Source organism: Nomascus leucogenys, chromosome 7b (genome assembly GCF_006542625.1).
Source record: "Nomascus leucogenys isolate Asia chromosome 7b, Asia_NLE_v1, whole genome shotgun sequence".
Classification (NCBI taxonomy): domain Eukaryota; kingdom Metazoa; phylum Chordata; class Mammalia; order Primates; family Hylobatidae; genus Nomascus; species Nomascus leucogenys.
Window position 1 is genome coordinate 57,190,701 of NC_044387.1, and position 26,506 is coordinate 57,217,206.

At 44.7% G+C, this 26,506-nt stretch overlaps 1 protein-coding gene and 1 non-coding gene across 5 annotated transcripts in view; one reads left to right on the plus strand and one right to left on the minus strand.

The window, feature by feature from the left end:
* Positions 1-3,680: 3,680 nt before the first annotated feature.
* MTMR3 (myotubularin related protein 3) overlaps positions 3,681-26,506 on the plus strand; it is a 152,976-nt gene continuing 130,150 nt past the window's right edge. For all 4 annotated transcript variants that reach the window (XM_030816084.1, XM_030816079.1, XM_030816082.1 and 1 more), the window contains exon 1: positions 3,681-3,896. The gene's annotated coding sequence lies outside the window, so the exon portion shown is untranslated. The remainder of the gene's footprint in view (positions 3,897-26,506) is intronic.
* On the minus strand, positions 20,738-20,844 carry LOC115836227. Its single transcript, XR_004031192.1, has one exon. It is a non-coding gene; the product is annotated as a U6 spliceosomal RNA (small nuclear RNA).

The following is a 26,506-nucleotide window of genomic DNA, read 5'->3' on the forward strand; positions in this document are numbered from 1 at the left end:
GCCACCGTGCCTGGCCTAAGATTACATTAGATATACATGTAAAGTGCTCATATAGCGCCCGCCACAATTGAAAGGTTCAATCCAGCCAGTTGCAGTGGTGAATACCTCTAGACCCAGTAGGGAAGCCGAGGCAGGAGGGTTGCTGGAGCCCGGGAGTTGGAAGCTAATATCTGGTCTGTGAATAGCTACTCACTCCAATTCATGTTAGCTATTATGAAAACGAGAAGGTGCAAATAGTGTGATTTCATGGGCATAGAGAAATTCCTCCCATGTCCCAAATACTGGTTGAAGATTCAGTTGAAGATTACTTAGCCCAGATTAAAAGGCAAACACACAACATTCTGTCTAAAAAGAGGTCAAAATTACAAGCCATCTCCTTTGCTCTCCCATGGTGAATTCCTGGGGAGCTGTGGGATTGGCTGAGTGGATGCTGACTGCCTATTGGCCGAACTCTTTGCCCTGTGCCATCTCATTGGGAGTTAGGTAGCCTATGGGTGCGCTGTCCTGGAGTCAGGTGCTAGCTTCAGTCCAATCAGAGGCCACCAACCTGTGGCAGTTGATCCTATGGCCTTTCCCTGAGCAGATGACTGGTTAGGGGAATTTCCCTGCAGGGGGGCTTGGTGGCTGATGAGAACCTTGGTTTATCAGACAATGGGAAAAACAGGTTGGAAAGTCCTTTTTTTTTTTTTCTTAATTTTTAAAGTTTAAGGCTGGGCATTGTGGCTCACTCCTGTAATCCCAGCACTTTGGGAAGGTGGAGGCAGATGGATCATTTGAACTCAGGGGTTTGAGACCAGCCTGGGAAACATGGTGAGACACTGCCCCCACCCCTCCGTCTCTATGAGAAATACGAAAATTAGCCAGGTGTGGTGGAGCACGCCTGTAGTCCCAGCTTCTTAAGAGGCTGAGGTGGGAGGATGGCTCGAGCCCTGGGAGGTAGAAGTTGCAGGGAGCAGAGATCCAGCCACTGCACTCTAGCCTGGGCAACAGAGTGAGGCCTTGTCTGAGAATAAAATAAAATATAAAAATAAAAATAGGCCGGGCACGGTGGCTCATGCCTGTAATCCCAGCACTTTGGGAGGCCGAGACGGGCGGATCACCTGAGGTCGGGAGTTTGAGACCAGTCTGACCAACATGGAGAAACCCCGTCCCTACTAAAAATACAAAAAATTAGCCGGGTGTGGTGGCGCATGCCTGTAATCCCAGCTACTCGGGAGGCTGAGGCACGAGAGTCGGTTGAACCCGGGAGGCAGAGGTTGCAGTGAGCCGAGTTCCCGCCATTACACTCCAACCTGGGCAACAAGAGCAAAACTCTGTCTCAAAAATAAAATAAAATAAAATAAAAAAACTTTAAGTCATTCATCAATTTTAGTATTTACTGTTTCTTCTCCCATTCCATTAAGCCTACAGTCAGTCATAGAACAGAAAGGGAAAATCAGGGCAGCCACATATAAATAAAGGTGCAAAGTTGAGGCAGGAGTGGACCCTCAAGGGCCAAGAAGAGGTCATTGCTGAGCTTCACATTTAGCCCTGGGCTTTCTGGAAGCTAGAGTGAAAAGAGAGACACAATCAGCTGCGTAACAGTTATCGAAAAGCAGGAAGCACACCGGTTTTTCTGGTAGTAAAGCAAGGGCTTTCCAAGCTTTTAACTCTAAAGTAATTTATTTCGTTCTTTCTTTTTTCTCTCTCTGACACCCAGGTTGGAGTGCAGTGGCACAATCAGGGCTCACTGCAAGCTCTGCCTCCCAGGCTCAAGCCATTCTCCCACCTCAGCCTCTCAAATAGCTGGGACTACAGGCGTGCACTGCCATGCCTGGCCAGTTGTTTGGTATTTTTTGTAGAGATGGGATTTTACCATGTTGCCTAGGCTGGTCTCGAACTCCTGAGCTCAAGCAATCCACCTGCTTCGGCCTCCTAAAGTGCTGGGATTTCAGGCATAAGCCACTGCGCCCGGCCTAATTTCTCACTTGAGATTTTATTTCAGGCTACTGTGTCCCTGCACTGGGCAGTACAGCCTGGTGGGTGAGAGAGCACAGTGTTTTTTTTTTTTCTTGTCTGCTGGGTTTTAATTTTGTTTTAATACATGCAATTTATTCTGTGCTTCACTTTCTTCATCTGTAACATGGAGATAATGGCATCTACCTATTAAAGTTGTGAAGATTCAATTAGATGAGTTGTATGAATAAATGTTAGCTGTTAGTTTAGTTTCGTTTTTTGAGACGGAGTCTTGCTCTGTTGCCCAGGCTGGAGTGCGGTGGTGCAGTCTCGGCTCACTGCAACCTCCACCTCCTGGGTTCAAGTTATTCTCCTGCCTCAGCCTCCCAAGTAGCTGGGATTACAGGCGCCCGCCACCATGCCCAGCTAACTTTTGTATTTTTAGTAGATCTGGGGTTTCACCATGTTGGCCAGGCTGGTATTGAACACCCGAGTTCAGGTGATCTGCCCACCTCGGCCTCCCAAAGTGCTGGGATTACAGGCGTGAGCCCCCGTGCCCAGCCAGCTGTTAATGAAGAAATTTGACTGCCTACTACTTACCCTGCACAGTTCTAGGTGCTGGGGAAACAGTGATGAACAAGACAAGATCCTTATCTTATAGTAGCTTTTACATTCTAGTGGAGTAAAAAGACAATAAACATTGAAAATAAATTTCAGAAAGTGCTGTGGAAAAACTTCACAACCGATGCAGGAATGCATTTCATTTGACTAGGGTTCTCCCAGTTTCCAGAAAAGTCAAGGGTAGAATGTTAAAAGGCAACTCAGAGGAGGTGAATCTGTTAGGGCCTACGGTAATGCAATCCTGGTTTGTGGAATTCTGCAGGCTATTGTGGGTGGGTTACAATTTTTTGGGGGGGTTGTTTTTTATTTTGTTTGAAAACTCACTTCTTCCCGCTGAGCTTTTGATTAGGAGCTGAAGTTGAATCAGTTTGAAATTGTATTCTGGACCGGGTGCGGTGGTTCATGCCTGTAATCCCAGCGCTTTGGGAGGCTGAGGTGGGTGGATTGCTTGAGCCCAGGAGTTTGAGATCAGCCTGGACAAAATGGCAGAAACCTCGTCTCTACAAAAAATACAAAATTTAGCCGGGCATGATGTTGTGAGTCTGTAGTCCCAGCTACTCAGGAGGCTGAGGTGGGAGGATCGCTTGTGCCCGGGAGGCAGCGGTTGCAGTGAGCCGAGATGCCACTGCACTCCAGCCTGGGCGACAGAGCCAGACTCTGTCTCAAAAAAAAAAAAAAAAAAAAGAGAAAAGAAAAGAAAAGAAATTGTATTCTGAATACAACTGCTAAAACACTATATTTACTTGCATTATATTAAACTGGTTTTATCCTGACCACAATTGCAGGTGGAAGATACCACTATTGTTCTATTTTTCTGGTAAGTAGAGTGAGCCATGTCTTGCCCGGGGTTACAGAGCTTGGAAAAGACTCCTCTAAAAATCTGTAGGACCACCTTTGGTTTTCTTCCAGATTTTTTTTTTGTCATCTCTTTTCCTCCACCCATTTCCCATCTGTGTAGCCATTCTTGCTCCGCTGGGCTTTTTCCCGAGCCTCTCCCCAGCTGCAGCCCCGCCCATCTCCTGGGGCGTGACCACCTGTCCAGGCCCCGCCCCCGTCCAACCGGCGGAGACCCGCCCCCTTTCCCGGACACCGGGCTCAGCGCCCGAGCGTGCGCGCGCGTCCCCGCTCGTCGCCCGGCTCGGCGTCGGGAGCGCGCTCTGTGTGGCCGCTGCCGCCATGTTGTTGTGGTTGTGAGAAGGCGGCGGCGGCGGCGGAGTAGCAGCCGGACGAGACGTCCCAGCGGCTCAGGCGCTGCCCCGCGCCGGCCCTGGCAGGGAGCCTGGTGGGGTGGCGGAAGAGGAGACTGTGCCGTGGCGGGCCTCGCCATGTCCTGCTGCCCGGTAAGAACCCCATCCCTGTCCTCCGTCTCCTCGGGGGCTGAGGAAGAGCTGGAGTAGGGGCCGGCCTCGGACCCGGCCCTGGCCAGGCGGCTGTCACTCTCTGAGGAGGCAGCGCCCTGGGAGGGCTGGGGACTGCGTGCGGGGCCCGGGGAGGGGCGTCCCCGGCGGCCGTCTCCGCCAGTGGGAGGCGCTGGGTGTGGGAGTGGGAACGGGAGCTCGGCGGCCGAGCTCGGCCTGGACCCTAGGTGCGGGGGAGGCGGGGTCCCGGGCTCGGGCTGCCTTCCCAGACCTGGCGGGGATGGGCCCGTGCGGCTCTGGGTGTGGGACATACCCTTGGAGCGCTCGGGGTTATTCCCACGAACTCCCGGGAGGTGGGTGTGTGCCCTTCGCCCCCTGCCGGGTCTGTGGCGGTCCATCGTTGCCGGATACTGGAGGTCAGGGGCCATGGGAGCCCCGGGGCGAACGGTGCGGGCCTGGGCCTTGTGGAAAGGAGGAGTGACCTCCCGATCGTGCAGCAGGGCATCCTCCTGACCTGGTAGTACTTAGGTGGGAAGGATGATTGGGGGCGGTTGGCGTAACTCAGGGAACATTGGTCAAACTGCTCCGCAAATGATTACAGTGTTATTTCTCCGGTAGTAATTTTGCTTGATGTATGGCATTTCCGGACCCATAAGATGATACTGTCGGTTGTATTTTGGACTGGAAAACTTATGTCAAAATTATGGGGTAGATTTTATGGCCACATTAATAGACTCCCCTGGAGTTTGATAATCTCACTTGTGAGTTTTGGACATGGACTGCTATTACATATTGATGTTCAAATGTCCTTTCCAGACCCAGGCCTAAATTCTTACTGTTGTAGTATCTTGACATCCACTTTGTTTTCTGACATCTATTTTTCCACAACCCAAACAAACAAAACAAACCCCCAAAACCATATACTTTTCTAGTTAAGGTTCAACTTTCTCATATGTGAACGGTAATGCCATGAGAGACCTGGGTTGAATTACAGGAGATTATTATTATTTTTTTTTAATGTCAAATGTTTGTGATTTGTCCATGGAGAGGTGGTGGGGACCGTCCCCTTTCAGATTCAGGGCTGTTCAGTAGGACAGGAGACATTGACGGCATGCAGAAAGTCTTCCCTTTATAGGGCCTATGATTTGGGTAGGCTAGAAGAGCTTACAGAATGACACCTTTTTTTTTTTTTTTTTTTTTAAGACAGAACCTCGCTCTCCCGCCCAGGCCAGAGTGCAGTAGTGCGATCTCTGCTCACTGCAACCTCCGCCTCTCAGGTTCTAGCAATCCTCCCACCTCAGCCTCCCAAGTAGTTGGGATTACAAGTGTGCGCCACCACGGCTGGCTAATTTTTGTATTTTTAGTAGAGACGGGGATTTCGCCGTGTTGGCCAGGCTGGCCTGAAACTCCTGACCTCAAGTGATCCCTCTTGCGTTGGCCCTCCAAAGTGTTGGGATTATAGGCGTGAGCCACCACCCCCAGCCAGAATGACACTGTTTTGAGTAAACCCAGTATAGTATGTGATATTAAATTAAATTTGGAGGATTCTAGAATTTTAGATTGGCTGCCTATGAATACCTCTTTTGGCTCCAATTACTCCCTCATTTTCAGGTGACTCAGAGAACTTCAAGTTACCAGCACAGTGGTACAGCCCCGCTTGTCGTTAATGGCCAGCCGTAAAAAAACCTGAGTTTCTCAGCTCATAGGCCAGGTTCTTCAGTGGTTGTCTAGTTTAAGGCTGGTCATTAGAAATATTATGGACTACCTAAATTCCTCAAACTCATGCAGGACCTGGTGAATTAAAATCTCTGAGGATAGAGCCCGGGGATCTATCCTTACAAAGCTCCGTGAATGATTCTGGTCAGCAAGGCATGTGAACTTTTGCTTTAGGTTGGGTATTCCAAAGAAGTCCCATTAATTATGATTTCTCAGAGTGCTTTTGTTTATAGATCTTTAAGAATTTAAGAGGTGGAGAAGAAGGGGAAGCATGAGAAACTTAAAGAGATGCAAATTGAGCATCTCTTAAAATGTAATGGATTTATGTAGGGGAAACAGATTTGTTGCCAAAAGTTAATTTGTGCACAAGTTATTAGGAACACACTTGATAAAATTAGATGCTGATTAATTGGAGATATACTGTATCCAGAGATATATTGAAGGATCCAGAGGAAATAAACAGAGAAGGAGAGGGAGTAAGTCGGCTTCTGGCTCATAAAGGGGTCCACTGAAGATGCTTCCCACCATCATGGTTGCTCCTAAACCATCTGACTCAGATTTGTAGTGGAGGGTAGGATGGGTGTGTTAGCAGTCATTTGAGACCCGGGTTGTGAACCAGGAAGGGTTACTATGTATTGTGAAAAGTTCTTGAAATTTGCCGCAGGCCATGAGGAGTGGTAAAGTCAGTTTAAAAATCTGCTGTAGTTCTAGTTAACACGTTCACACCTTCTTCAGTAAAGTGGAATGCTGTTAGCAAAGGAAGTATTCATGTTTTAGAGGGGGGTGTGGTGAAGGTTCTTACAAGTTTGGAAGAGGTAGAAGAAAATGTTGTTATAGTTGTGTAGAGTAGTGAAGGGCTTTGGTAAATATCCTGTCAAATCATAGAGTAGTATTTTTAGAGTTGCACCCAGCTGTCCATTAGAAGAGCCAGAGGCCTTGTCTGTTTTGTTCCCTGGTGTCCCCAGTACCCAGCGCAGTTATCAGCATATTCTGTGCCCTCAGATATTTTTTAAGTAAGTGAATAGTATTGATACGGAAAGAAGAACAATTATGGTGGTTTATAGCAGTGTTAGTTATTAAAAGCTACTTGATATTTTGCTATGGATTAAAGAGCCAATTTTTGATCAAGTAGGGCTCTGGATAGGAAAGAAAATGAAAATAAAGAGCCAGCTTTCAGTGCTTATTGTTTGGAATTTTTGAGATTCCTTTAAGAAATTGTTTCCTAAACACTGTCATGAACATTATCGAGTCCCCTAGTTTTTGAGTCTTAATGGATCTTAAGTGTTTCAGATGTTAGTGACTTTTAAGAGCACGGTAAATGCAAAGGTAGTATAGAATAGTGGGAAGTTCTGGATCGACAGACATATATTCTGATTCCATCTGTGTCATTTATTGCTGTTGGGAATGTCACTTAACTTCTCTGGGCGTCAGTTTTCTCATCTATACAATTAAGGGCCTATAGTCTTTGACCTCAAGTAGTTTCTCTAGCCTGATTCTGCAAATTTTTAATCATTTCTAATTATGTTATTTGGTATTCATCTCATATAGGTAGACGAACCTTTCTTCTTTAAAAGAAACAAGATTCTGTGTTGGGTTCTGCTTTTAGCTTATGGATTTTAGACATTGTCCAAAAGTGCTTCTGACGTTGAATGTATGTTGCAAGTGTTATGTAGAAAGAACATGCTTATGCTGTTGTAATTCGCTTAGTGTTGAAATCAAATCGGGTTTTACATTGGGAACTTCATAATTTAGTGTGAAGTCATGAGACTTGAGAATGGTTTGGGGGGAGTTTGTGCAATTTATATAGCTAGCTGTTTCTTACCACCTAATTCTGTAATTTTCTATGATGAATACATAGATAAATTTATAATCAGTGTAACATTGATTTAAGTTATAAGATGATAGCAGATTCATATTGGATTGAACTAGGACTCCCAGTAACTTTAGAGGCTACCAAAATTATTAACATGTCATTGCTATTTTTAATCTTAATTTTGTGATATCAATGCTGATACGCTTTCATCTTTGCTTTTGTATCTAGAAACAATATACCTTTTAAGTTCATATTTGTATCAGATATTAAAAATGAAAATTGTAGCATGAAAGTGGGTAGATAGTAATCTTGGGTTCAAGCCTGGGTTGTTATTTTTCATTAGCCATGTTGTTTCTGACAAGCTACCTAACCCCTCTGAGCTCCAATTCCCTCATTAGTGAAAGGAAGAAGAGCAACTTCTCCACTTTTCTAACACTGCCAGAAGGATCAAACAGAATAGTGTATATGAAAAGTATTCTAAAAATGTAAGGGGCTGGTATTAGAATCATATTGTATTAGAATCCTATTTTATGTCTTGGAAGAATTGGCTTGTGGAGCAGTGGTAAACCTAGTCTGTATTGTCAAGTGCAGAATTTACCAGTATCATTGATACGGCAGCAGAGAAGGTTTCTGCTTCTGTACTCTGGCTGGAGAAACCTTTCAGCACATGTATCCTGTCGGAATAGTCACAATGTTGCAGGGACTTCAGAGGAACCTGGGGTGTCTCACATTTATGCCAAGGTCTTTACTTGGAATAGACTTGGCTGGATTTCACCCATTTTCTTTTTTTTTTTTTTTTGTTTTGAGACAGAGTCTCGCTGTCGCCCAGGCTGGAGTGCAGTGGCGCGATCTCGGCTCACTGCAGGCTCCGCCCCCCGGGGTTCACGCCATTCTCCTGCCTCAGCCTCCCGAGTAGCTGGGACTACAGGCGCCCGCCATCTCGCCCGGCTAATTTTTTTTGTATTTTTAGTAGAGACAGGGTTTCACTGTGTTAGCCAGGATGGTCTCGATCTCCTGACCTCGTGATCCGCCCGCCTCGGCCTCCCAAACTGCTGGGATTACAGGCGTGAGCCACCGCGCCCGGCTCACCCATTTTCTTATGTTGGAGCAGTGGTAGAAGATGGTAGGAGCAAGGAGTTTAGCACATTCTGTGTAAAGTTCTAAGGCTGTGTTTTTAAGTAGCAGGTGGCAGTGTCATAGGGTAATGAAATCAATGTACTTATTTAAAAAGGCATTTTCAGAAAGAATATATCAGTACATTGCATAAAGTAAAAGTAAATATAGATGCAGAAGTATTGTCTTGATGCTGATAACTGCAGATATTCAGAATGATTCTGTTATAACAGATGGTAGCAAGCTTTTCTGATTTCACTTATCTGGGGTCTAAATCTAATTTCTTTGGTAGTTAATACTTTTTTTTTTTTTTTTTTGACACAGAGTCTCGCTCTGTTGCCCAGGCTGGAGTGCAGTGGCGCAATCTCGGCTCACTGTAACCTCTGCCTCCCGAGTTCAAGATTTGGGAAACTTTTGTTTCTTTTTAAAAGATATTTTTATGTATGTATACTTGGTTGCCGTGTAAAATGTATTTTTTCTTTTTAAAAATTATAATTTTCATTTTTTGTAGAGACAGGGTTTTGCTACATTGCCCAGGCTGGTCTTGAACTCCTGGGCTCAAGTAGTCCTCCTGCCTCCAGTCCTCCCAAAGTGCTGGGATTGTAGACATGAGCCACTATGCCTGGCCTAAAAGGTTGTTTTTTCTTTTGGGTTGTGATAAAACTTTGTCGTAGTTGTTTGGGGACATAGTACTTGGGCAATGTGGATAGAATGACTGTCTATAAAATATTAAGGCATGAAGCAGACGAAAACAAAAAGAAAATTGTGAAGATGGGTTACCGTAAAGCTATTCTGTTAGTGGTGAAATACCTCATGGCTATGTTCTAAAGTGTTGATTTAATGAACAAAGCACATAAACTTATGCTGTAATAATATTCTTAAGTATGCTTTTCCGTTAACATGGAGTATGGAGTACTTTAACCACAGAGGTATTGTCTTGATGCTGGTAACTAAAGATATTCAGAATGATTCTGTTATGACAGATGATAGCAAGCTTTTCTGATTTCACTTACCTGGGGTCGAAATCTAATTTCTTTAGTAGTTAATACTTTTTTTTTTTTTTTTTGAGACAGAGTCTCGCTCTGTTGCCCAGGCTGGAGTGCAATGGCGTGATCTCGGCTCACTGTAACCTCCGCCTCCTGGGTTCAAGCGATTCTCCCTGCCTCAGCCTCCCGAAGTCGTTAATACTTTTTGTAACTTAGTTGCAGAAGAGAAATATAAATTTATTTAGTTTTCAGAATTATTCATAGATTTGTAATCTGGCAAAATATAAGGAAATTATAAGTATATTGATAAATCATGATATAACTGGCAAGAATTGGTATAAAGACAAGATGGTTATAACTTGAAATAGGGTTGTTATTTATTCTATGCCTATCATTTTTCTGTGAGATAAACCAAATATTTAATTAAGTGTTTAGACTGATTCCACAAATGACATGGGAAGACAGAGTGTTTATAAAGAGTTTTGGAAGTGATATAGGACAATAATTTGGAGTTTTAACTTAATATCATTTTAAATTTCAAAATGAAATTATTTCTGGTTATGAAAGCTACAGAACTTTTTTTTTTTTTTTTTTAGATGGCGTCTCACTCTGTCACCCAGGCTGGAATGCAGTGGTATGATCTCAGCTCACTGCAACCTCAGCCTCCTGGGTTCTAGCAATTCTGCTGCCTCAGCCTCCTGGGTTCTAGCAATTCTGCTGCCTCAGCCTCCTGAGTAGCTGGGATTACAGGTACCCGCCACCACACCTGGCTAATTTTTGTATTTTTAGTAGAGACAGGGTTTCACCATGTTGGCCAGGCTGGTTTCGAACTCCTGACCTCAGGTGATCCGTCTGCCTTGGCCTCCCAAAGTGATGGGATTACAGGCGTGAGCCACTGCACCTGGCCCAGAACAGTTTCAGTGTTTTTTAAAAAAAAGTAGAGATGACCTGTAATCCCATCTGGATATAATGTTTGGTATTTTTATTTTTTTTCTTATACGTATCTATTGAAATAATTAAAAAAAAGAACAACTTTCCCTGTAAAATTGATATTCCCTTAATGAGCATTTAGTGTTTATAATATGGATGCCTCATAGTTTATAGCAGTTCTGTGTTGTTAATGGATATTGTCAGTTTTTCTCTTAAAGCAGTACTGTGATGAACTCATTTGGACATTGAATTGTTCTATTATTTTATTATTTCCTTAGGATAAATTTTTTTTTTTTTTTTTTTTTTTTGAGACAGAGTCTCACTCTGTCGCCCAGGCTGGAGTGCAATGGTGCGATCTAGGCTCACTGCAGCCTCTGCCTCCCGGGTTCAAGCGATTCTCCTGCCTCAGCCTCCTGAGTAGCTGGGCGTACAGGCACGTGCCACCACGCCCGGCTAATTTTTTGTATTTTTAGTAGAGACAGGGTTTCACCATGTTGGCCAGGATGGCCTCGATCTCCTGACCTCATGATCCGCCCGCCTCTGCCTCCCAAAGTGCTGGGATTACAGGCCTAAGCCACCGCACCTCGCCCAGGATAAATTCTTAGAAGTGGGTTTATTAGCTGGGCATGGTGGCTCATGCATGTAATCCCAGCAATTTGGGAGGCCAAGGCGGGTGGATCACCTGAGGTCAGCAGTTCAAGACCAGGCTGGCCAACATGGTGAAACCCCGTCTCTACTAAAAATACAAAAATCAGTCGGGTGTGGTGGCGGGCCTCTGTAATTCCAGCTACTTGGAAGGCTGAGGCACAGAGAATCACTTGAACCCAGGAGGCAGAGGTTGCAGTGAGCCGAGATTAAGCTGCTGCACTCCAGCCTGGGTGACAGAGTGAGACTCAGTCTCAAAAGAAAAAAAAAAAAGTGAGATTATTAGGTCAAAGGGTATGTGTGTTTTAAATTTGGATATACTCAAGATGCCCTTTAGATAGAATGTGTATTTGAAATTCCCATCAACAGCGTATGAGTATTCAATTCCATATATTCTTGCTAGTGATTCGTCATCTTTAGCTTGTTGTTGGGAGTTTAAAGTAGTTTGAAACAGTTTTTCTTCTGTTTCTTTTTCAGCATCAGGACTTATTTCCATAGCTTAACTCTTGGGAGGGAGCTGATAAAAATGAAAGTTCAGTGACAAGGGAGTGGTGTAGACCGGTGGTCTTCAAACTTTTTGGTTGCTTACCCCATCACTAAAAAATTTTGAGCATTAAGCAGGTGCGGTACATGGTCCTGTGGTCCCAGCTACTTAGTTGGCTGAGGCAGGAGAATGTTTGAGGCCAGGAGTTCAAGGCTAAAGTTCACTGTGATTGTGCTTATGAATATAGCCACTGTACTGTAGCCTGGGCAACATAGTCTCTTTAGAAAAAAAAAAAAAAGATGAGATGGGAAGAATGAAGTCAAAAAAAAAAAAAATTGATAGGACTTCGTGTTGTTGCTTTGAGAAAAGAGAGAAAGAAAATAATTGAGCATCAATTCTTAATCCTTAGATATTTACTTTACAAATAATATATGTATAGTAACTGATTATTGTGGACTTTATAAAATACGAACAAAAAATTAACAAGGATGATAATTAAAAATAAAGTTCAGATATTTTCCTTTTTTAACCTAGGGTGTCTTGGTTACTCCTGGAGGTGTGTGTGTGCATGTATGTATGTATGTGTGTGTGTGTATATATTTAATATATACGTGTATACATAATATATAATATATATGTGTATATGTAACATATAATATATATGTGTATGTATAATATATATATATTTTTGAGACAAGAGTATTTTTCTGTTACCCAGGCTTGTGTGCAGTGGTGTGATCTTGGCTCACTGCAACCTCTGCCTCCTGGGTTGAAGTGATTCTTGTGTCTCAGCCACTTGAGTAGTTGAGATTACAGGTGTGTGCCACCATGCCTGGCTAATTTTTGTATTTTTTAGTAGAGACGGGATTTTGCCATGTTGGCCAGGCTGGCCTGGAACTCCTGGCTTCAAGTGAATTCAGCCTGCCTTGGCCTCCCAAAGTGCTGGGATTACAGGTGTGAGCCACCGTGCATATGTTATACTTGCTTTGGATACTACTGCTTTAGACTCTTAAGGTTTAATATTGGGCATTTATAGATGCTTGTTTTTGGGCATTTCACTAGTTTTGCTGGTCCAGTTTAGTTGGATCATGAATACCTTTAAAATGTCCCATGCTAGGCTGGGCGCGGTGGCTTACACCTGTAATTCCAGCACTTTGGGAGGCCGAGGCAGGCGGATCATGAGGTCAGGAGATCAAGACCATCCTGGCTAACATGGTGAAACCCATCTCTACTAAAAATACAAAAAATTAGCTCGGCATGGTGGCACGCGCCTGTAGTTCCAGCTACTCGGGAGGCTGAGGCAGGATAATCTCTTGAACCCGGGAGGCAGAGGTTGCAGTGAGCTGAGATTGCGCCACTGCACTCCAGCCTTGGTGACAGAGCGAGACTCCGTCTCAAAAAAAAAAAAAAAAAGTCCCATGCTCTTGCAATAAGGGCAAAAATAAATTTAAAGCATCAGTTCAATACTTTTTGCATTGTTGAGGTGGCTGAATTTGAAAAGGACAAATTGTAGGATAAGAAGCAATGTTAATTAAGTACTCTATTTCTTTTAGATACGAAGAATTAGTATTTAGTAGAACATATTTTAAAAAATTATGTTTTGGAAAGCAGTTTGGCTATAATATATATCTCCCTGTTTTTTAAGAGTTAGGTCCTAGAGACTGAGTGAAGGGATGAATAATTGCTACCTGCTCTCCTTTGCTTTCAGAGTACCACAATTAACCTGTCACTAACTCTATTTGGATTAGCCTGAGCCTATAACAAACTTTCCATGATGATTCTTAGATTAAAAGATAGTTTTTTTCTTGAGTTAGAATAAGTTGCTTTTGATCTGTGGCTGCCTGCCCCCCAGCCCTATAAATTATGACATCAGGAAACAAGGCTTTTTGTATTAGAAAATAATGGGGAAATTAATTTCAGTTGTTTCATGTGGGTCATTGGCAGAGAAAGATAATATTAAAATCTTAGAGACTGCGAAAAGAGATTATATTAAGCAACTTGAGTGATTACTTTTTTGCCAGTTAAAAGAAATGAGATAATTTATATTGAAGGTGATTGCTATATACAGTGCTTTGCACAAAAGGCCACATATCTCTTTTTACCTTAGGTAACATGATGTATAAGCTACTTTCATGTATATCTTCTTAGGTCATAACAAGGATTTGAGATCATCATTTAATCAGGACTGTTGTGACTTGCTTGAGACCACATGCCTAGTGTTTGATATCATATTTCAAGAGGTAGACTGAAAGTTCTGGAGAAATAGGGACTGGTGGCTGTTCTCTGCCTAACTCCCTGGCAGTTAATACATTGCCTGGTACAGAGTAAGCTATCAATATTTATGGACTAACTATTTAAACTCCTGCATATTTATTTACACATGTAAATAAGTTATAGCATTGTAAAACCAACAGTTACATTTTCTGTAGTGAGATTGTTCCTTCATCTTTTTTTTTTTTTTTTTTTGAGACGGAGTCTCGCTCTGTCACCCAGGCTGGAGTGCAGTAGCGTAATCTCGGCTCACTGCAAGCTCCGTCTCCCGGGTTCACGCCGTTCTCCTGCCTCAGCCTCTCCGAGTAGCTGGGACTACAGGCGCCCACCACCACGCCTGGCTAATTTTTTGTATTTTTAGTAGAGACGGGGTTTCATCGTGGTCTCGATCTCCTGACCTCGTGATACGCCCACCTCAGCCTCCCAAAGTGCTGGGATTACAAGCATGAGCCACCGCGCCCGGCTGTTCCTTCATCTTATGTGCACAGAAAATATTTTTGTGGAAGAGGTCTTGAATTTTAGATCAACCTTTCACATATCCCTTTACTTTCTCTTAGGATACTTTCGTGGTGACAAAAAAATACTCTTAATGTCATTCCTTTCATTGTGTGTGTAACTCCTGTGGCAAGACTGTATATTTGTATATATGTATGTATGTATGTATTTGTTTATTTAGTAGGCTGCTATTTATAAAGGAAACATACTCATTAGTTGGTCTTTGCGTACATAATGGTTCCCAAAACATGGACTCCATGGTTTGCTGTGAGTGAATGGAAAAGAGCAGGTATGATTCCCCTCACCTTTGTCATTCTCTCCAGTTTCTTGTACATGTGGTTGACTTACTCAGCAGCAAGTGTGACTTCTTTACAATGAAGAAAATTAGTCTTCCAAAGAACTAGTATGCTACTTCCCGCTTGTTCTGCAGTACTTAAAATCCTGTTTGGTAAATGAACTAAGACACTTTTATATGTAGAAGAGACCCTGGATGGCCATGGATGGAAATATTAGTAGTGATTAATTTCTGTCTTGGTGGGATAATGTGGCTTTTTTGCTTCTTATTCTTTTAGAGTTTCCCATTTTTCTACAATGAGTATGTATTACTTTTATAAGTAGGAAAAACTGCTATTTGGTTTTATTTTTTATTTTTTAAGACGGAGTCTCACTCTGTCACCCAGGCTGGAGTGCAGTGGCGTGATCTCAGCTCACTGCAACCTCTGCCTCCTGGGTTCAAGCCATTCTCGTGTCTCAGCCTCCCAAGTAGCTGAGACTACAGGCACAAGCCACCACAGCCAGCTGATTTTTTGTATTTTTTAGAGATGGGATTTCGCCATGTTGGCCAGGCTGGTCTTGAACTCCTGACCTCAGGTGATCCGCCCATCTTGGCCTTCCAAAGTGCTGGGATTACAGGTGTGAGCCACCATGCTCAGCCAAAAACTGCTATTTTAAAGTCTTTATTTTTCACTGGATGTCTTGTGAAGGTTTATGTCGCACTCACCATTGAGAAAGTGGGTGGTTAACTGGCTCCAGTTCCTAAGAGAAGTGGCAGCGGTAGGAAGTAGTATGGGAGGATTGGGGCAGGTAAGCTGATTTGAACTTTATCATTGTGAACTCCACTATGACTAAAGACATTCTGGGATTTGATCACAATTAAACCCAAGAGGACTGAGCCATCTAGTTTTTTTCTTCTTAATAAGTTGATTGAGAATGATAAAAGACACCTTAAGAAAAATCAGTTTCTATGAACTCTGTAAACAGAACCCAGCCCGAACTCCCAAGTTCTGTGTGTGTGTGTGTGTGTGTGTGTATGTGTGTGTGTGTGTGTGTTGTGGTATGTTTCAAATATCAAATGGAGTTGTGGCAACTCAGATGGGATATGGTTTATATTAATACATCTAATATGAATTGGAAGATACTTAGGCAAACGATTTTTATTATGACAGTAGAGGCTTATTGGAGTTTTGGTGTTAATATACAGCTGGGAGTTGAGTCGTTCTAAGTTTATGTAGCCATCTGGTGATATTTTAGGAAGAGCTGTGTCATATATCCTCTAGAGTTTAAGTGATTAGAGCTTGTTGGCTTTTGCTGTTAGTTTACTGCACACTTGTAGTGTTTTAAATGCTTCTGTGAATGGAGAACATAATTCAAAAAGGTTAGATTTCTGGGTTAAGACATTTGTTATTATCTGCCCTTACTTTATTCTTTTAAAGAGTAAGATTAGGCTGGATGGAGTGGCTCGTGCCTATAACCCCAGCACTTTGGGAGGCCAAGGTGGGCAGATGAGGTCAGGAGTTTGAGACCAGCCTGGCCAACATGGCAAAACCCCATCTCTACTAAAAATACAAAAATTAACGGGACGCGGTGGTGGGCATCTGTAATCCCAGCTACTCAGGAGTCTGAGGCAGGAGAATCACTTGAACCTGGGAGGTGGAGGTTGCAGTGAGCCGAGATTGTGCCACTGCACTCCAGCCTGGTTGACAGAGGGAGACTCCATTTCAAAAAAAAAAAAAAGTTGAAGAGCAGTTGAGATAATAAATGTAGGTACTGTTAGGTTGGTGCAAAATTAATCATGGTTTTGGATTGTGAATTTTAAATCATCATAACTAGGCCCAAACAGATCTTTCTTTATCAAAATAGGAACCATTACAGTCAACACATTTTTGCCGATGAGAAATAAGTTTGTTTATTCCTGTAGTATAAAAATCCATGCTTTGAGATTCGATGAACTCTTGGAAAGCATTTTCTGCATCCTGCTGGTTGTGGAAGCATTTTGCCTGCAAAAAATTTTCTAGATGCTTGGAAAAGTGGTAGTCGGTTGGCAAGTGGTCAGTTGAATATGGTGGATGAGGCAAAACTTCGTAGCCCAATTCAACTTTTGAAATGTTGGTTGTGCAACGTGTTGTCGGGCATTGTCGTGGAGAAGAATTGGACCCTTTCTGTGGACCAATGTTGACTGCAGGCGTTGCAGTTTTCGGTGCATCTCATCGATTTGCTGAGCATACTTCTCAGATGTATTGGTTTTACTGGGATTCAGAAAGCTGGTGGATCAGACCAGGAGCAGACCACCAAACAGTGACCATGACCACTTTTTGGTGCAAGTTTGGCTTTGGGAAGTGCTTTGGAGTATCTTCTCGGTCCAGCCACTTAGCTGGTCATCACCGTTGTTGTATAAAATCCACTTTTTGTCGAAAATCCACTTTTTGTCGCACATCACAATCCAACCAAGAAATGGTTCGTTGTCGTTACATAGAATAAGAGAAGACAACATTTCAAAACTACAGGTTTTAAAATTTTTGGTCGGCTCTTGAGGCACCCACTTATCAAGCTTTTTCACCTTTTGGCTGGGCGTGGTGGCTCATGCCTGTAATCCTAGCACTTCGGGAGGTGGAGGTGGGCAGATCACTTGATGCCAGGAGTTCAAGACCAGCCTGGCCAACATGGTGAAACCCCATCTCTACTAAAAATACAAAAATTAGTTGGACGTGGTGGCGGGCACGTGTAATCCCAGCAACTAGGGAGGCTGAGGCACGAGAATCGCTTGAATACGGGAAGTAGAGGTTGCAGTGAGCCCAGATCACACCACTGCACTCCAGCCTAGATGATAGAGTGAGACTCCATCTCAAAAACAAACAAAAAAAACTTTTTCACCTTTCCAATTGGCTTCAATTGCCAAACAAGCGTAGAATGGTCGACATTGAGTTCTTCGGCAATTTCTTGTGTAGTTGTAAGAGGATCAGCTTCGATGATTGCTCTCAAATGGTCATTGCCAACTTCTGGCCGGCCACTACACTCCTCATCTTCAAGACTCTTGTCTCCTTTGCAACACTTCTTGAACCACCACTGCACAGTTTCTGGGCCAAATGTGTGGTGGTTGTTGTGAGTTGCCTCCACTGCTTTACGACCCGTATTGAACTCAAGAAAATCACTTGAATTTGCTTTTTGTCTAACAATTTCCATAGTCTAAAAAAAAAAAGCAAAAAATACGTTATTAGCAAAAAAGGCAAGAAATATGCATTAAAATGATGTATAACATAACCACATTTATTTAAGAGTGTATTCCAGTATTAAATGGCAAATTTCAACAGTGCAAAAACTGCAATTACATTTGCACCAACCTGATAATATAATTTTTTTTTTAGTTAAAAATTTTATAGTACAGAATAACAGGCTTGTCACACACACACACACACACACACACACAAATCCCATATAGAATCTACTAAGCCTGTCTGTCTCTGAATTCCACAGCCTTGGCTTATTTTTTTAAAGTAAAATTTAAATATTTAAAAAATTTAGAAAAATACGGAGAATAACAAACACGATGTACTAATTCAGTAGATTTTTTTTCTTTTTCTTTTTTTTCTTTTTTTTGAGACAGAGTCTCGCTCTGTCGCCAGGCTGGAGTGCAGTGGTGGAATCTTGGCTCACTGCAACCTCCACCTCCTGGGTTCAAGCGATTCTCTACCTCAGCTTCCTGAGTAGCTGGGACTACAGGTGCACGCCACCACACCCAGCTAATTTTTGTATTTTTAGTAGAGGCAGGGTTTCACCATGTTGGCCAGGATGGTCTTGATCTCTTGACCTTGTGATTGGCCTGCCTCGGCCTCCCAAAGTGCTGGGATTACAGGCGTGAGCCACCGTGTCCAGCCCATTCAGCAGATTTAATAGATGCTGACATCTTGTCAGATTTGCTTCAAAGGTGTATTTAAGTATGTTTTTATTTATTTATTTATTTTTGAGACGGGGTCTCACTCTGTTGCCCAGACTGATGTGCAGTGGTGCAATCTCTGCTCACTGCACCCTCCATCTCCCAGGTTCAAGTGATTCTTGTGCCTCGGCCTTTTGAGTAGCTGGGATTACAGGAGCTCATCACCATGCCCGGCTAATTTTTGTATTTTCAGTAGAGACGGGGTTTCGCTATGTTGGCCAGGCTGGTTTTGAGCTGACCTCAAGTGATCTGCCCGTCTTGGCCCCCCCAAAGTGCTGGGATTACAGGGGTGAGCCACTGTGCCTGGCCTGCATTTGTTTTTAAAAATTAAAATATGCATACGGTTGGAGTCCCTTTTGTCATCCTCTTAGATCCTATTTTCATATGCAGAAGTTATTTATCTTTTTAGCTCATGCACTTATATTCTTCCTACAAATATCTATATCTATTTTATGTAGTATTGTGTTTCAAATTTATGTGATATTTTAGTACATACTTTCTATAATTTGAAAAATGACATGTTGATAGATATGTATTATTATTATTATTTTTTGAAACAGAATCTTGCTCTGTCACCCAGGCTGTAGTACAGTGGCACAATCTTGGCTCACTGCAACTTCTGTCTCCCAGGTTCAAGTGATTCTCGAGCCTCAGCCTCTTGAGTAGCTGGGATTACAAGTGTGAGCCACTGCACTTGCCTTACTTCATTAATTTTAATAGCTGTATAGTACTCAGTCATATGAATGAATAGTACACAATTTTAGTTCTTTATTGATAGTTGTTTTCAACAAATATACAAAGGTAAACTTTTTCCTCAAATTGGGTCAAGCTATATATATTGTTCTAAATTAGCTCTTTTTCTCCCAATCATGATAGTGTGCAGGTTTGTTACATGGGTATATTGCATGAGGTTTGGGGTACAATTGATCCCATCACCCAGGTAGTAAGCATAGCACCCACTAGATAGTTTTAAGTTTTTTGAGACAGGGTAGGTCTCTGTCCCTCAGGCTGGAGTGCAATGTTGCGATCACTGGTCACTGCAGTTTTGACCTGTCAGGCTCAGTCCATTCTCCTAGCTCAGCCTCCTGGGTAGCTGAGACTACAGTGGTGGGCCACCATGCCCTGCTAATTTTTGTATTTTTTGTAAAGACTGGGTTTCGCCCTGTTACCCAGGCTGCCTCGAACTCCTGGACTCAAGCAATCCACCTACCTCGGCCTCCCAAAGTGCTGGTATTATAGGCGTGAGCCACCGTATCCAGCCCTAGTAGGTAGTTTTGAACCTTCACGCCTTCCCATCCTCTCCTCTCTGTTAGTTCCCTGTATCTATTGTTCCCATGTTTACGTCCATGTTTACCCAATGTTTAGTTTAGAATGATGATCTCCAGCTGCATCATGTTGCTGCAAAGGACATGATTTTGTTCTTTTTTTTACCGCTGCAGCGAACCTTTGGGTAAAGAAAATTTACAAAAATATCTCACATTGGTTTTTTTTTTAATGAAAGTAAGTAGTAGTAATCCATAGTTCAGATCTACTTTATAAGTGAGTCACTGATAAAGACAGTAGTTACACATTTTATAACATTATCTTGATGGGGCAAATTTTTCTTATTTTGTTTTTGTTTTACTTGAGTTAATTTGGATGAGACTTTCTTGAATTACTTACATTTATAGCGTTTACCTCCAGTGGGGTTGAGATGAGGAGCCTTCAATCCAACAAAGTTGTATACATGCATTCATGGAGATGACACTTAGGTTATTTAATCAGGAAACACTCATGTTTGTCCACATGTAGATGCTGTACGTAGAGTGTAGTTAGTCCTATTCTTTGGAAATTTCGCTGTGTTGCCCCTGCTGGTCTTGAACTCCTGAGCTCCAGTGATCCTCCCACCTTGGCCTGGGATTATAGACGTGAGCCATTGTGCCCAGCCAGAAATACGATTTTAATTCCATAGTATATAGTATATGTTATTGTGAATAGAGTATGTGTTTATTCCATAAGTAGCAAATTGACTCCTTCAACAGTTTTAATAGTTTTCTAGTTGTTTTGTCTTCAGTTTCCCAGGCAAATAATGCTGTTGTCTTCAATCACAGTATTGATTAGTTCATCCCATTCTTCATATTGATCATTGTTTTTTGGATATTAAATAATACTACTGTAATAAGAAAGATGGAAAGCCTCACCAATTTGCATGTCATTCTTGTGCAGGGACCACGCTCATCTTCTCTGTATTGTTCCAATTTTAGTATATGTGCTGCTGAAGCGAGCACTCCATTTCTGTAAAGCTTAAAAAACGGACAAAACTAACAGATGGGAATGGAAATCAGAATAATGGTTATCTTTGGTGAGGACAGGGGAGATTGTAGGTATGCTGCTAATGTTCTGTGTCTTGATCTGGGTTGTGATTTCATGGTTGTGTTCAGTTTATGAGAATCATCGAGTAGTAGACTTAGGAAGGGTGCACTTCTTCGTATGTATATTATACCTCAGTTAAAAACTTTTGCCTCTCACAAAATTTTAAAGAACATAATCTGCTGAGTTCGTCGTCTTTTAGCTTTTGATGTAACTTTTCCACTACTTCTCTTCATATGTGAATACACTTAATGATAAGCCATTTAACCTTTTTATTATGATACAAAACAAACATACAGAAGAGTGCACAAATCAAATGTATAGCATAATGAAGTTTTAAAATTATTAAATTGGAGGTTTTTTGGGGTGCATTATACCTATGTCTTTGTTAGGAGGGAAGGAGTTGATGGAGGGCTAAAAATTCTGGAGAAGACAAAGTTTTAAGGAATCTCAGAACACCAAAACCTCATCTTGGCTCTGCCTTCACATTACTGTTTCTTTGGGTAAGTCATTTAACTTATTTAGACCTCACTTTTTTTTGTATAAGAGGTATAATACTTAACCTTTCTTTTGCAAACTGAATTAGGTAGGTGAAATTCTGGTAAAATAATAGGAATATAGAGTACTGTTACTAAATAGGTCTTTATGTAGGCCATTGAATTTAGGCCACTTACCTTACAGAGCAGAATTGTGGGATACAAAGACTACACAGCTGGTGATTATTGATATTAGATTCATTTATATTAGGTTAGTATTGGGGCTTAGTTAACTATGCCAGGCACTACCCTGTGATTTATTATAATACATGTATTAACTCATTTAATAGTCTAGGATTATTCCCAGAGGTAGGTAAAATTATCCCAATTTTACTGATGAGACAATTGAGGCAAAATTAAGTTAAATAATTTGCCTAGGTGGGTTGAGTTCTTGAGCCTGTGCTTTAAAAAAAATTTTTTTTGAGAAAGGGTCTCATTCTGTCACCCAGGATGGAGTGAGTGGCATGACCTTGCTCACTGCAGCCTCTGCCTTCGAGGCTCAAGTCATCCTCCTGCCTCATCCCCCTAAGTAGCTGGGACTACAGGTGTGTGCCACCACACCCAGCTAATTTTTTGTGTGTATTTTATAGAGATGGGGTTTTTCCATTGGACTCAAGTGGTTTGCCTTGGCCTCCCAAAATGCTGGGATTACAGGTGTGAGCCACTGTGTCCAGCCTAAGCCTATGCTCTTTTTTTGTTATACTGCCTAGTTATGTGAAAACACATAAAGACTTTTAGGCAAATGTTAAGATTTTATAATAATCTGTTAGTTTTTGAAGTAAAAATTTTGGTATTTTGAACCAAAATTAGAAGAGTCTCATTTGTTTTGACCATGATGATTCTGGAAAAGATTGATGTTAATATTTATTACTTGGGCTTTATTCCCTTAATTTTCTCCTAAAATGACTAGGATGTAAGCACTAGGTGGTTTTCTTTAAGAATATATATATATTTTAATCTTAAAGGATTTTGTGACTAATTTACAAATATTGTTTAATTTTTAGGCAAAATGTTAATGGAAGGGAGTTTTCAAACTTGGAGGCAGATCAGACCAAAGTTTAGTGTTCTTGCTTCAGTGGTTTAAGCAGTATCTATTTGGTCTTGGTATTAGAGCAATAATTAAGATTCTATCATATGTATGGTTGAAAATTATTTTTATTAAGGTATATTTGAGTATGGTTCTGTGAGGTTGGGAAACACATCTAGTTTTGCAACCACTGTGATCAAGATACAGGTAGTTCCTCAAAAAATTTCCTCATGACCCTTTCTGTAGTCAGCCCATTTCCTCACCTCTAGTCTCTGGCAACCACTGATCTGTTTTTTCTCTGTTGTATTGTCTTTTTTTCAGAATTTCCATGTAAACAAAATCATGCAGTATTTAGCCTTTTTGTTTTAATTTTTGTTTGTTTAATAGAAATGGGAGGTCTTGTTATATTGCCTATGCTGGCCGCAAGCTCCTGGTCTCAAGGGATCCTCCTGCTTGACTCAGTATGTGGCTTCTTGAGACTGATATCTTTTATTTAACCGAATGTATTTTGAGATTCATCCATGTTTTTATGTATCAGTAATTACTTTCTGTTGGTTAGGAGCATTCCATTGTATGGATGTACAACAGCTTCTGTGTTCATTCCCCAGTTCATTTGAGTTGTTTCCAGTTTTTGGTAATTACAAATAAAACTGCCATAAAAGCATTCATGCATGCATACATACACATGTGCCCATGTATTTTTTTTTATGGTTTAAAAAAATATGGTGCCTAGAACTTTTATAACTTTATTAGAGAACCTGAAAAAGCTGGTGATTTTCACAGAACATTATAAATTGCTTAGTAGGCCAGGCACGGTGGCTCACGCCTGTAATCCCAGCACTTTGGGAGGCCGAGGCGGGTGGATCACGAGGTCAGGAGATCAAGACCATCCTGGCTAACACGGTGAAACCCCGTCTCTACTGAAAATACAAAAAAATTAGCTGGGCGAGGTGGCGGGCACCTGTAGTCCCAGCTGCTTGGGAGCCTGAGGCAGGAGAATGGCGTGAACCTGGGAGGCGGAGTTTGCAGTGAGCCGAAATGGCGCCACTGCACTCCAGCCTGGGCAATGGAGCGAGAGTCTGTCTCAAAAAAAAAAAAAAAAAAAATTCCTTAGTAAACTTCATCCCTGAAAAAGCCCACTCTGGAATGAGAATAATCTGTTTGTATAAATAATCTTACAGTATAAACTGTAAGTCATTAGAATTTTTTTTTTTTTCCTCTTGTTTTTTTTTTTTATTAATTTTTTTTGCACACAAAAACAATAAACATTTTCTAAGAATACATACAAACAAAAAGATGCGTATCAAACATATTAGGAAGGTTACACATGGGAAGTCGGGGAATAGAAATGGGGGGTGGGAGTTAAAATAAGGTAGAGAGGGACTTTATGTGGATCAGTGATAATAACTCAATCCTCTATTTGACAAAGAAGAGGGAGAAGGAAGAGGAAGAAAAAGAAAGTGGGATAAAGGATCAGAAAGGGAGGAAAATAGAAAAAATTAGAGTATGACTCCAGGGTAGACCTGTTTTGTTGTCACTGAGTTGGTTGGTTGGTTTGTCTGTTGTATTTTTCACGTTTCGCCAAGTTGGCCAGACTGGTCTCGAACTCCTAGCCCGAAGTGATCAACCCGCCTCGCCCCCCAGAGTGCCGGGACCACAGGTGTGAGCCACCACGTCCAGCCCCCACATTGCTTCTGGCCTCCATGGTAGACCTCCCAGACGGAGCAGCCCGGCAGAGGCGCTCCTCACTTCTTCCCAGACACGGGGCGACGGGGCAGAGGCGCTCCTCACTTCCCAGACGGGGCGGCCAGGCAGAGACGCTCCCCACTTCTTCCCAGACGATAGGTGGCCGGGCAGAGGCGCCCCTCACTTCCCAGACAATGGGTGGCCGGGCAGAGGCGCTCCTCACCTCCCAGACGATGGGTGACCGGGCAGAGGCGCTCCTCACTTCCCAGACGGGGCGGCCGGGCCGAGGCGCTCCTCACTTCCCAGACGGGGCGGCCGGGCCGAGGCGCTCCTCACTTCCCGACGGGGCGGCCGGGCAGAGGCGCTCCTCACTTCTTCCCGGACGGGGGGGGGGGGACGGGGCGGCCGGGCAGAGGCGCTCCTCACTTCTTCCCGGACGGGGCGGCCGGGCAGAGGCGCTCCTCACTTCTTCCCGGACGGGGCGGCCGGGCAGAGGCGCTCCTCACTTCCCAGACGGGGCGGCCGGGCAGAGGCGCTCCTCACTTCTTCCCGGACGGGGCAGCCGGGCAGAGGCGCTCCTCACTTCTTCCCGGACGGGGCGGCCGGGCAGAGGCGCTCCTCATTTCACAGATGGGGCGGCCGGGCAGAGGCGCTCCTCACTTCCCAGACGGGGTGGCCGGGCAGAGGTGCTCCTCACTTCCCAGACGGTGGGTGGCCGGGCAGAGGCGCTCCTCACTTCCCAGACGGTGGGTGGCCGGGCAGAGGCGCTCCTCACTTCCCAGACGGGACGGCCGGGCAGAGGCGCTCCTCACTTCCCAGACGGTGGGTGGCCGGGCAGAGGCGCTCCTCACTTCCCAGACGGGGCGGCCGGGCAGAGGCGCTCCTCACTTCCCAGACGGGGCGGCCGGGCAGAGGCGCTCCTCACTTCCCAGACGGGGCGGCCGGGCAGAGGCGCTCCTCACTTCTTCCCGGATGGGGCGGCCGGGCAGAGGCGCTCCTCACTTCTTCCCGGACGGGGCGGCCGGGCAGAGGCGCTCCTCACTTCCCAGACGGGGCGGCCGGGCCGAGGCGCTCCTCACTTCCCAGACGGGCGGCCGGGCAGAGGCGCTCCTCACTTCTTCCCGGACGGGGCGGCCGGGCAGAGGCGCTCCTCACTTCTTCCCGGACGGGGCGGCCGGGCAGAGGCGCTCCTCACTTCCCAGACGGGGTGGCCGGGCAGAGGCGCTCCTCACTTCCCAGACGGTGGGTGGCCGGGCAGAGGCGCTCCTCACTTCCCAGACGTGGGTGGCCGGGCAGAGGCGCTCCTCACTTCCCAGACGGGGCGGCCGGGCAGAGGCGCTCCTCACTTCCCAGACGATGGGTGGCGGGGCAGAGGCTCTCCTCACTTCCCAGACGGTGGGTGGCCGGGCAGAGGCGCTCCTCACTTCCCAGACGGTGGGTGGCCGGGCAGAGGCGCTCCTCACTTCCCAGACGGTGGGTGGCCGGGCAGAGGCGCTCCTCACTTCCCAGACGGGACGGCCGGGCAGAGGCGCTCCTCACTTCCCAGACGGTGGGTGGCCGGGCAGAGGCGCTCCTCACTTCCCAGACGGGGCGGCCGGGCAGAGGCGCTCCTCACTTCCCAGACGGGGCAGCCGGGCAGAGGTACCCCTCACCTCTTCCCAGACGGGGCGGCCGGGCAGAGGTGCTCCTCACTTCTTCCCGGACGGGGCGGCCGGGCAGAGGTGCTCCTCACTTCTTCCCGGACGGGGCGCCCGGGCAGAGGCGCTCCTCACTTCCCAGATGGGGCAGCCGGGCAGAGGCGCTCCTCACTTCTTCCCAGACAGGGCGGCCGGGCAGAGGCGCTCCTCACTTCTTCCCAGACGGGGTGGCCGGGCAGAGGCGCTCCTCACTTCCCAGACGGGACGGCCGGGCAGAGGCGCTCCTCACTTCCCAGACGATGGGTGGCCGGGCAGAGGCGCTCCTCACTTCTTCCCAGACGGGGTGGCCGGGCAGAGGCGCTCCTCACTTCCCAGACGGGGCGGCCGGGCAGAGGCGCTCCTCACTTCTTCCCGGATGGGGCGGCCGGGCAGAGGTGCTCCTCACTTCCCAGACGGGGTGGCCGGGCAGAGGCGCTCCTCACTTCTTCCCGGACGGGGCGGCCGGGCAGAGGCGCTCCTCACTTCTTCCCGGACGGGGCGGCCGGGCAGAGGCGCTCCTCACTTCTTCCCGGACGGGGCGGCCGGGCAGAGGCGCTCCCCACCTCCCAGACGGGGTGGTGGCCGGGCAGGGGCTCGGGAGGCTGAGGCGGGCAGAGCACTCGGCGTCAGGAGCTGGTGATCAGCGTGGCCAACA